Here is a 12,426-nt window from a genome sequence, read left to right as displayed (position 1 = left end):
TCTCTAACACTGAATGTTGGTGTTTTTATAACTTATTCTAGTAACTTTTCTTCTCTTGAATTACAAAACTATACTTATTAAAATTATCAAGGGTATAATTCTGTGACACTAACTGTATTCCCAGGGTAATACAAATGCCTCCCTTGTTCATCTCAATAATTCTTATCTTAGAAATCTGAATATTCGTACTTCTTTTCTAATGATACTTTTATTCATAGAAAATTGTATATATCTATAAAATATATATCGATAATATCCACCCAGGGCTACCTTCGTCTGACTCCCCTTTCAAGATTCAGGTCTGATTTTTGTGATTTTTTATCCAAAATAAGCACCTACATTGGACATAGATCCGTGTTTATCTTTTTATCGTCTTTGTTCTTACCTGGGGATGGCTGTGCATTGCTGGAATGATTGCTCTCCAGTTCCCTCTTGGAGGGAGATAATGAGAAAGCTTAGGATAGAAGCAGGTGGGTCAGAGAGAGGTGGTGTGGTTGAAATGTCCCCAACAGAATCATGGCACTTTTAGACAGCAGCTTTAAACTTTAGTGATAAAAGTGCATGTAAGAAAAAAAGAATTGTTAATGACATTTAAAAATGATTTGTTATGATTCTTAAATTTGAGACAAAAACCCAGCAGTCTTATTAATCAGATCTTTTTACCACTTTCACAAAATACTCGGCATGACAGCTTACGGAAGGAAGATCTGTCCGTCTGTCTATTTGTTGTCGATCCATGTGTCTGTCTGTCTATCTATCTATCTATCTATCTATCTATCTATCTATCTATTATCTATGTACCTATGTATCTATCACCTATGTATTTATGTATCTATCATCTATGTATGTATGTATGTATGTATGTATGTATGTATCTATCTATCTATCTATCTATCTATCTATCTATCTATCTACCTATGGATTCAGAAGGCTCAGCCCATGGTCACTTGGTTTCTCATGGGAGGCAGAACATCATGGCTGTGGAAATATGTGTAAGAAGAGATGTTCACATCATAGCAGACAGGAAATAGACAAGGGGATCAGGTGCAACATTTAAAAGCACCCTCCACCAAGTTACTTCCTCCAAGTATGCTCTATCTCCTAAAGGTGGCAGAACCTCCCAGATGCAGACCAAAATAATGCAAGCATCTCATACTCACACCACAGCATGGGGCAATTGTGAGCACTTCTTTGTGGTATTTCATTTAATAATCATAATTCACTGGGGGATGTATACTGTCTCCCCCTTTCTCTGTCTAATAAGTGAAGAAGCCAGTGTTTGGGAGGGTAAAATTCTGGCACTTGGTGTCCAAGGTAAAAAGCCACCTCAGGTGACAGAAAAGTGCAAAATAAGTAGAGTCTGAGAACTCAGAAGCATTGTGGGAAAGCCATGTGAAGCCATGGCGTGGGCACACTACCTGGTGTGGGTGCACTACCTGTGCGCCACTGGATCTCTTTCTTAGTGTGTTTCTGTTGTGGGTCAATGAATGAAATACTTGGGGACTGAAAGACTATGCAAGTGGGACTGGAGAGATGGCTCAGCGGTTAAGAACACTGACTGCTCTTCCAGAGGTCCTGAGTTCAATTCCCAGCAACCACATGGTGGCTCACAACCATCTGTAATGGGATCTGATGTCCTCTTCTGGTGTGCATGAAGACAGCTACAGTGTGCTCATATACATTAAATAATAAATAAATAAATAAATAAATATTAAAAAGACCGCGAGAGCTAAAATTTTCTAGTTACGAAGCAGAGAATGGGACTTTTCAAAAATTAGCTTCCACATTTATGACAACTAAATAGGGCTCATTGGAGGACAGGTCAAAAGTTTTAAAATGTTTATAATTTTCTTTGAAAAAATGTTTGCTAAAGCCAGCATGATATTTTACCATGGTGAAAATAATCTTTCACCTTATTTCCTTTGGGGGAAGGGGGGCCAAGTTAATGTGAGGGCTCAACTTCCTTGACATTGCCTATTCAATTAAAATGATTTATAAATACAATAAGACAATTAATCATCCTGACTACACTAACATTAGCATTTTTGTGATCCACAGTGAGGTCATACCATGTAAACGACAAGAAATAAAGAGCAGAAGGCTCTGTTCACTTTACATTTTGAAAAATTATGTCACACATCAAGCTCCTTATATTCTAAATTCGTTTACAGGCTAGTTAATCACTGTGTACTTTGTTGGCCTAACGTGAAATACATTCTACGATATCTTCCATTGGATTTTGAATAAACTGAAAAGTTTACATCAGAAAAAAAAAGAGGGTGTATATGTGAAAGCTTTGATCATTTGAACAGTTTGGAAGAGAGAAGTTTGCTCTCCTTTCAGAGTGATGTTACAGAGAGGCATAAAATAGTCTGAACCTCTGTATGGTTTCCTTCTACAATTTTCCATTATGGGGAATTCTGCTCAAACAAACAAATTATATTTTAACATGAACTATAATAGCCAGTGTCTGTACTTGGCAAATGTCAGCATTTTGTCTAATCTAATCAAATAAGAGATTCCTGAATGTTTTCTTTTGTGGGCTGACCTTACAGTATTCACAAGCATCAAGTCAGTGTATATACCCATCAAAGGTATATGTTGGGGCTGGAGAAATGGCTATTACTTAGTAGCATTTGCTATGTTCGCAGAGGACCTGAGTTCAGTTCTCAGGATCTATGTTCTGCAGTCTGCAATTGCCTTCACTCCAACTTCAGGGGATCCATTGCTTTCTTCTGGCCTCTAATTTAGCTACACACACACACACACACACACACACACACACACACACACACAAAGCAAAAATGCAACAAATACATTTTCAGAATTGGATGTGATGTTGGAGGCAGGTATAATTCATGGTCTATGAGTTGACAGTACTTAGTCATGATCATGTGGCATGTATCCCATGAGCAGTGCACAGGGCACATTGGCTTTTGTGAATTGCCTAAGGTCTCCACGGCTGTTTTGCTCTAGAAAATGACACGGTGAAAGTATGACAGAGGTGGGGGATATTTGAATATGAATAGACAGATATGTGTGTATATAGGGTTATGCTGGGCATACACTGGCCCTGGATAGAGCAGGGGACTTTCAGAAAAGGACAATGGAGGTACCAGATATTCTGAAGAAGGGGATGCACTATGGAATGATATTTAAGGTAGAGTGACCGATGCTGGATGATGATGGGTGACTTCTTCGGGTCCTCGTGCACCAGCTTAGACATGAAGTTATGAAAGATCATATTGCAACAAAGATTAAGGGAAAAGTGTAAAGCCTGCAGATGCATCAGTAGTGTGCATTTTGGTGCTAACAACATTCCAGCAGGAGTTACGTGTAGGTTGGTGTCATTATGCAGGCGAAGGCAGCCATAAGATAAAATGAGGCCTGTCACTGGACAAAATGGAAGGGAGGAGGGAACAAAGTTTTGAAGCCAAGGGAGAGGCAGAAAGGAGGAGAAGCAACATGGGTGCAGAAGTAAACGACCTGTTGCCATACATCTCTACATAGATACAGGTTGCTTGAATATTTCTTAAGGGATGGATTTCTATAGGACAATTAATCTTATCTAGGGGATCGGTTATATCCTTATCAATTGGTTGTGAGTTTATTGTGTGGATGTATTATGGATTGAGAATTTAATTATTGGGTTGCTGTTTGTTGAGTCTTGATTTTACTGGGTAGGTGGAATCAGAGAGTTCGTAGCTAGTAGAGAGCCACTGGGAAAGATACTAACCAGAGATAAATTATGGTTAGTTCCATATGGCCCCACGAGTGCTGGGACTGACTCTAGGGACCAGTGTGGCACCTTGCCTGAGTCTGAGAGCACTTGGGGGCAGTGTGGAGTTGCTGAAATGAAAGTACCCCACAGTGCTATGTGGCCCTACGAGTGTCGGTGCTAGCACAGGATAAAAGATTACCCTATTTTTTAAATATTTACCACAACAGTTATGAACTTGCAGAGGAGTATGGTACAGAAAACTGCCCCGTTCCCATTGACCAAATGATAAGTAGTAACACTTTTTCCTTTTAGTCTGTTTTCTTTTGGTGCATGCATGTTTCATAAAATTGAAGTTAAACCAAACGCAGTTTTCATTTTGTCTTTTTACTTTGCACTGTGTTCTAAGTCTTCAAATTGTGATTTTTAAGAAAAAAACACATTCTTAAATCAAATAGGGCTGCTCAGTGGTTAAGAATGATTGCTGCTTGTCTTTTAGAGGACGTGAGTTTAATTCTCAGGACCCAGTCTTGCAACCATTTGTAATGTGCTTTCTGTGGGCATCCACACTCACTCACACAAATGCATACGCATGTATGTGAACGCGCGTGTGCATGCACACACACACACACACACACACAAAACACACCTATATTGTCACAACCAAACACATACACACATGGATGCTCACACATATAAACAAACAAAAATCATAAATAAACAAATAAAAAATTAAGTAAATAAAAGTAAGCCTTCTTGAAGGAGAACATAAACTTGATTTTTCTCATGTAGAATTGTACAAAGGCTTCTGACTCTCTCTCTCTCTTTCTCTCTCTCTCTCTTGTGTGTGTGAAATATCAATTCCTATTGAAAACATTCCCCTTCTAGTAATCTGAAACATCTCACAATTAATGCTTTTGGTTTTGTAGACAGGTGTCAATAAATAGCTATAACTGACTCCAACACTGGCATTGGTTATCAACTAAAATATCACTTGTTTTCTTTCTCAGGACACTGGTTTGAGAGAGTGTAAATTCTAACAGTCAATCCTGCCTTGGATTTTTATGTCACATGCTCCTGTCACCCATTTTCCTAGTAGTTCCCGGTCAACTCATTATAGCGCACACACGAAAACCACTTATGCCATCCATATATTATGAAATTTTAGGAACTGCCTGCTGGCATAGACAAACTGGTATTTATTTTACAATATCAGACAATGATTCTAGGTTCAGAAAATTATATCAGAACCATTCATTTTGATGGTTTCTGGTTTTGCTACAATAAATATCAGAACTCATTGTCTGAAGGTATCTCTGAAGGAGCTCTCCCCCAGTCATTTCCATTACTTCTGCACTGCGTCAAGGTACCTGATATATGTGATAGGATATGGCAAAGAATATAGACCTCATGGCATTAATCAGGGGAGTCATTAAATATGTAGAGACACCAGCAAATCTGGGGAAGAGGGCACATAGCTTCTTTCTAGAACTGACACATTGTGTTGCATCTTCTGGGATGCAATTATGAGACTTATGAAGAAAGAGGAGAGCAACAGGAAAGAAAAGCCTTCAGTTCCCAAGGAAGCTCAGGTGCTGGGTAACCAGAAAAAGTTGTATTGTCTCTCATAATCAACGTGTCTTAGAACTAAAGCGAGCCACATATAAGTTGCTAAATTGGGATTTTGCTAAGTAGAGCAGAAAAAAAATAAAGCAGTGTAGAGTAGAACCAAATACAAACTGTAGAGTCAAAAAGTACAGTAAAGCAGGTCTAGTATATATATATATATATATATATATATATATATATATATATATATATATATATGCCAGACCTGATCTGAGCAGGCAGAAGAATCAGAGACCATAAAATTAGGTCAACAGAGGATTTATAGTGTGAGAAACAGGAGGAAAGTTGTATGAAGATAAAGACAGAAGTCTAAAGGCTTGAGTTACATCACCGAGAAAGGAGAGAAAAGACCAGAGTTGAAGAAGAAATGGCTGCAAATGCCCAAAACTTAAAGGATTGTTTTTATGTGTTCATCTGTGAGTATGCACATATGTTAATGTGTGTTCATGAAGGAAAAAAAGAGAGCACCAGATCCCCTGTTAGAGATGGCAATAAGCCACCCTCCTGGAGTGTTGGGAACATAGGCCTGGTCCTCTGCAAGAGCAGGAATGCTTTTTTACAAAGCTGATTCATTGCTTCAGCGTTCAAATTCCCCAAATTTGATAAAAAGTTGAATCCTCTAAATCCAAGAAGACTTTGCTAATTCCCAAGCAAGACTTTTTTTTTTTTTTTAAAAATCTACACTGAGGAATGCCAGCCGAAAGGGAGACAGTCACACAGAGAGAAATACAGAGGAACAGAGACACAGAGACACAGAGAGATACAGAGACAAGGAAAGAGATATAGACACAAAAGGACAAGGAAAGAGTCAGAGACACAGAGACAGAGACAAAGAGAGAGACACAGAGATAAAAGAAAAAAAGATAGAGACACAGAGTCAAAGATAGAGAGATACACACAGAGAGAAAGAAACACACACACAAACACACACACATAGAACACACACACACACAGAGAAAGAGAGAGAGAGAGAGAGAGAGAGAGAGAGAGAGAGAGAGAGAGAGAGAGAGAAACAGAGGCCTCAGGCATCTATGTAATCAGAAAAGCACACAAGGCAGGTATAAACAACAATTTCAATATTTGATACAGAGTAATGAAATATAAATATCACTTATTGTATATATGAAACCTCCTCTGAATTGCTCAGGGGTCAACCAGTAGGACAATTTAATCAGTGCTTTTAGAATGCAATGGAATGAATGAAAGCCCTAGGGTTCCAGAATGAGTGGCTGACAACATGGAACGATAGACTTGTTTGTCAGTCCGCTTAGCATCTTCCATTTTTACCATCCAGTGCTTGCTGTTCTATGGCCACAAGATGGCTACAAAACCATGTACTTAGGTACATTCTGCCTCCGACAGTTTGGAAAGTTACAAAGCAGAAAAGACCCTCCTTCCTCTAGACTCTTTTTCCTTCCACCTCCTGGGCAGAAGGAGAGCTCATAACTAGAACAGCCTGAAAACATGCTTATGGGACAAAGGAAGGTTGGGAAAAGCATAGGTCACTCTCCATAGGGTGATTCAATGCTACTCTGAATAAAAATGTAAGTTCTCATTTGTCTTGAGAAAGTATTATGTAGTCCAGGCTGGCCTTGAGCTCTCTGTATAATCAAGGATGGTGTGAGAGTATATGCTTGGCTCAGGGAGTGGTACTATTAGGAGGTGTGGCCATGTTGCTGCGGGTATGGCCTTGTTGGAGTAGATTTGTCACTGTGGGCCTGGGTTTTAAGACCATCATCCTAGCTGCCTCTAAGCCAGTCTTCTCCTAGCTGCTTTGGGACAGGAGGTGGAACCATCAGCCCCTCCAGCCTCACGTCTGCCTATATGCTGTCATGTTCCCGCCTTGATGATAATGGATTGAACCTCAGAACCTTGTAAGCCAGCCCCAGCTAAATGTTGTCCTTTAGAAGAGTTGCCTTGGTCACGGTATCTCTTCACAGCAGTAAAACCCCAAGACAGATGACTTCAAACTTCTGCTCCTTCTGCCTCTACCTCCCAACTGCTATATGTATGTGATGCCACACAAGGTTTAATATGGTACTGGGGATTGAACTCAGAGCTTCATGTAGGCTAGGAAAGCACCCAGTCAACTAAATGATGCTCCCAGCTCCAGAATTTATGTTCTACTAATAAGAAAGGGGTAGATCTGCTGCTTTGGTAGAAACTAAGCTATTCTACAGCAGTTTGGCTCCTTGGCTGAAAGCAAGAACTAATTTTTATTTGTCTTATGCTTGCATAATTTTTTAGTGCTCAGTGGAATATATAAAATGATACCCGCTTTTCCAGTTATAGGTTAGATGCATAAATGAATGGATAAAATGCTTGGTCATTGAGACCTTGCAATTTTGGCTGCAATGTATATAACTCACAGAGGGAAACAGGAAACCAGGAGGGAAAGGGTCACTACCCTGAAATTTTATACCCAGAGAAAAATTTCAGTTATAATGGAAAAGAAGCTAAAGTGCCATATTAACTAATTTCCTAGCTCTTATGTAAGTAGAAAAGTGCTGAACTTGTGAAGGATTTAGTGTCCCCAAGCAGCGCTCAAACCTCAGAGACAGATGTCTAAGCTCCCTTTACCGTCTTCCCACTTAACTACCAAGCACTGAGCAAAAGCCAGTTGCAAACTCCTTCCTGGAACTGTGGTAGTGACAAGCCAGAAGCTCCAAGGGTAAAAGGCTAACCAGGGAGTATTTTATAGCCTTACCCCCCTTCCCATGTCCTACAACCATACTTTCCCAGAAAGGTTTCTCAATGCTGGTGGGACTGGGTATCCAGATGTGCAATTCTTTTCTCTGTGCAAATCTGGAACTTGAGACATTATAGTTCATTTGGCACGACACATCTAGATAATTCACAATGAATTTTTCTATTATATAAAATTGGAGCTCTTGAAGGACAAGAACTTGAGGCTGAATTGTTCAGCAACTGTAGAAAAGTACATATTTTTTGCCACCAATATATGATTTGGGTAATAAATGTCAGCTTAAAATCGTCATAATTTTATGATAAAGGCACCGGCTGCTACATTTAGGTGAATTCTCCTATTAGATCTATATTAATGGCATTGACAATCATGAAGGTAATGCAATTCACCATGAGGAATGGGCAGTAGAGTAGGGAGGAAGGCAGTTTGCTTCTTTTATTCCAAGAACCTCTCTTTAAAGCCATCACCTCTCTGTATTTAAACGCCCATCTTTCCAAGCAGTTTTAACATGCTTATTTAGTTAAAATAAGTTCTTTCTCATTATGGGTTTATGTGTGTCTGTGAGTACAGTGCTTGTAGAGGTCAGAAGAGGTCTTCAGATCCCCTGGAACTGGAGTTACAAGCAGTTGGGAGTCTCCTCACATGGGTGCTGGGAACTGAGCATGGGCCTTCTGCAAGAGCAATAAGTGTTCATAACCACTGAGCCATCTTGGCAGTCTGTAACATTTATTTTTTTAAAAAAACTGTGAAAGTATTCACTTCTAGTCATCACCTGATTCCATGAGTAAAAGAATTGGATTTTGCTTACTGTAAAGAGACTCCTTTCTGTGGCTTCCGATAGATAATGCATTAAGCTTTGATATGAAAATCTTTTATTTACAGTTCAGCCTAAGACTCACTTCTGAAAGATACTTAAGTCCTTTGTACTATTTATCTACTTGCAAAGTGTTATTCAATTAGTTCATAAATATTTATAGCACAGCTATAATTTGCTTCGTATAGTTGTTGGACACTTAGAATGGTATGAAAAGGTGATTGAGTGAGCTTGTATGTTCACTCTGAGAGAAAGAAGCAAAGGTTTGTGCCTCTGGGTATTCTGGTCAGGCCTAATTTGCATGACAGGGTCTCCTTGCAATGGCTGGTGTTGATTGTCAGCTTGACAGGATCTAGGCTCACATACGAGACAAACCTGAGGGCATATCTGTGATGAAATTTCTATATTAGGTTAACCGACACAAGAAGAGTCACCTTAACTGGGAACGACACCATCCTATATGTGAATTTTTGGACTGAAAAAGGAAAAAAAAAAGAAAAAGAAAAGAGAAAATAAAAAGTTGAAAGCTTAGCACCAGCTTTCAGTCTGTCTGTTCCCTGACTCCAGCTGTAGTGTGACTCCTGCCTTATGTCCTGCTGCCATGACTGTCTTCCTGCTCCACGATGAGCTGAACCCTGGAATGATAAGCCCAAACCCTTCCTGAAGTTGCTTTTGTCCGGTATTTAGACAAAGCAGTGAGAATCGTAATTAATACACTCCTACTACTCAATGGATGGCTTTAAACACAACGGTCAAGCTCATACACTAGACTGAGCTCCATACATTATGCATACATTGTGAGGCCAGGGAACCAGACTGGTGATGACAGGGAATATTCACAGATGCCTCACTCACATGGCCAACAGTGTGGTCCCACCTAGTCCTGTCTGGTGTCTCAGAGCTCAGGTGGACACGAAAGCTATAGATCTCATGTTCTCCCTGCATGGGTTTCCTTCTGCAACTATTTCTTCTGGAGTACTGTGGCTGACTTTCAAGAGTGAGCCCTAGAGAGGACCACTTCTGTGGCCTCTTGATTCTTTAGATGGAATGTTGGAAAGCATTGCTCCTATTGGCCAAGCAAATGCAGAACAAGATTCAAATGTAGGGACTTGGACCCACTTCTCAACAAGAGGTACAAAAGAAAAAAAAAAGATTTGACATTGCCCTATGTGTGCATGTGTGAGTGTGTGCGTGTGTGAGTGTGTGCGAGTGTGTGTACCTCTATGTGTATCTGTGTCTATATATGTGTGTGTGTCTGTGTGTTTATGTGTATGTATGTATTATGTGTGTTTATGTGTGTGTCTGTGTATGTCTGTGTGTGACATGTTTATGTATGTGTGTCTGTGAGTTCATGTGTGTGTATGTGTGTGTTATATGTGTATAAGTGTCTGTATATGTGTGTGTTGGTGTGTTCATGTGTATGTATGTGTGTCTGTGTATGTCGGTGTGTTACATGTTTATGTATGTGTGTCTGTGAGTTCATGTGTGTGTATGTGTGTGTTATTCGTGTTGGTGTGTACATGTGTATGTGTGTATGTATAGTTGTGTTTTTTTGTGTGTGTTTATCATTTAATGCACTGCTGTTGCTTTCTTCCCACATCGCTCATCTTCCCCTGGGGAAACTTCCTCTCTGTCATTCATCCCATAGAATGGGGCTTCACTCAGTCTTCATTCAACTGATTGAGCACGGTGCTCAAGTGAAACACAGTATGCACAGGCATATGACCACAGAGCTTGGTGTCAGGTCCTGCTTAAGAAAATCCTCTACTTGGTTTATCACGTTCTTCCTGTGATACATACAGAACCAAAGCGAGAACATTCCTCCATGGTTTCTCTGGGACTGCTCTGATGGCGGTGTAACCCCGAAGCCAAGCCTTCGTTCCTTGTTGTCATTTTAAAAGATGCTTGTTGGCATTACGTCTGCATTTTGTGGCCACCTAAACGCTTGTTGATATTAAATAACTTTCCTGGGTGCTATTTCTTCTCTCATAATAATCTCTACCTTACAGTGTTGTCGCATAGACTGAATGAGACACTCATAAATGTAAAATATGATTTTTCACAGAATGTAGATTAATGTAGGTATAAATGGGCAAAAAAAAAATCTTGATGTTTTATAAAACAGAGGTTTCCCAGTGTTTGAAGTTATGCTGCTCTTATGTTTCAGAAGGCATGAAAACTTGATCAAAGGCAGACACGAGAACTAGCCACGTTAACAAAAGTGGACTCACACATGCAATGCATATTGGATTCTGCTGTGCTTCTGCATTTGTGGATGCTGATTCATAACAGAGCCATGGTTTAGAAGTTCCATTTAATGTGGCATGCGCTCCAGCAGTGGTTCTCAACCTGTGGGTCCCGACCCCACTGGGAGCGTGTCACGTGACCTGTCACCTAAGACCACCGAGAAGCACAGATGTGTATATTACCGAACGATTCCTAACAGTAGCAAAATGGCAGTCATGAAGTAGCAAGGGAAATAATTTCATGTTTGGGATGTCACCCAAACACTAGGACCTGTGCTAAAGGGTCACAGCAATGGGAAGGTTGAGAGCCACTGCTCTGCAGTCCCATGCTTTCTACGCTTTGACCAGTTGGTTGTAAGTTTTTGATCATCTGCTGCCTAAGGAGGCTTCTCTGGCCAGGGGGTGGTGGCGAACACCTTTAATTCAAGCACTCAGGAGGCAGAGGCAGTCAGATCTCTGAGTACAAAGCCAGTCTGGTCTACAGAGTGAGTTTCAGGACAGCCAGGGCTACACAGAGAAACCTTGTCTCAAACGCAAAACAAACCAAGATACCTAAAGAATGTCTCTGATGAGGGGTGAGACTTGTACTAGCCCAAGGGACTCCTTATTTAGCTAGCAGTTTGATACTATGTCCCTTGAGTAAACTAAAATAGCAGGTAGATGTCCAATCTTAATGGATCATTTTGCTTATGAATGGATTTATCTATTAGTGAGGTTATCAATGCCGTGATCCAGCCACACCTCGGCAGTACCACCCTCTTGCGACCAAGTCTTTAATATGTGAGTCTTGAGCCACATTCTGGATCTAAATGATAAAATGGATTAACGGAAGCCAATCTAAATAAAAAGCTTAGCTATTAAAGCTACAAACTCATATGTGTATCAACACTCTGATAGTTATCAAAAAATGCCCTTTAGATTTCAGCCTTAAGCCATGAATAGAGAAAATATGTGAATGGAGTTAATAGACCTTTGGTTCAGAGATTCGTCTTTGGATAATTAATTACACAATCTTTTATCTGGCTAGGAAGGCCTGTCACCCTTTCAAATTACCTGGTCAATGGATTTAGGTGTGAAATCCCAGGTGCTATACCTGTTACTTTAAAAACAAAACAAACAAACAAACAAACAAACGAACGAACAAACGAACAAAACCACCTTAAACAAATCTTCCATTACTCGAGTGAACTATTTAATTGCAGATTTTTGGACCTTTAATTTCCTCTCAAATCATTCTAGATCCTTACTTAGACTTGAGCCAAAATGGAATATAAGACAAATTAAAAAAGTAGTTTTATATTTGTAGGAATGT

The sequence above is a fragment of the Rattus norvegicus genome, chromosome 19 (genome assembly GCF_036323735.1).
Source record: "Rattus norvegicus strain BN/NHsdMcwi chromosome 19, GRCr8, whole genome shotgun sequence".
Taxonomy (NCBI): Eukaryota; Metazoa; Chordata; class Mammalia; order Rodentia; family Muridae; genus Rattus; species Rattus norvegicus.
This window is presented reverse-complemented; position numbering follows the sequence as displayed.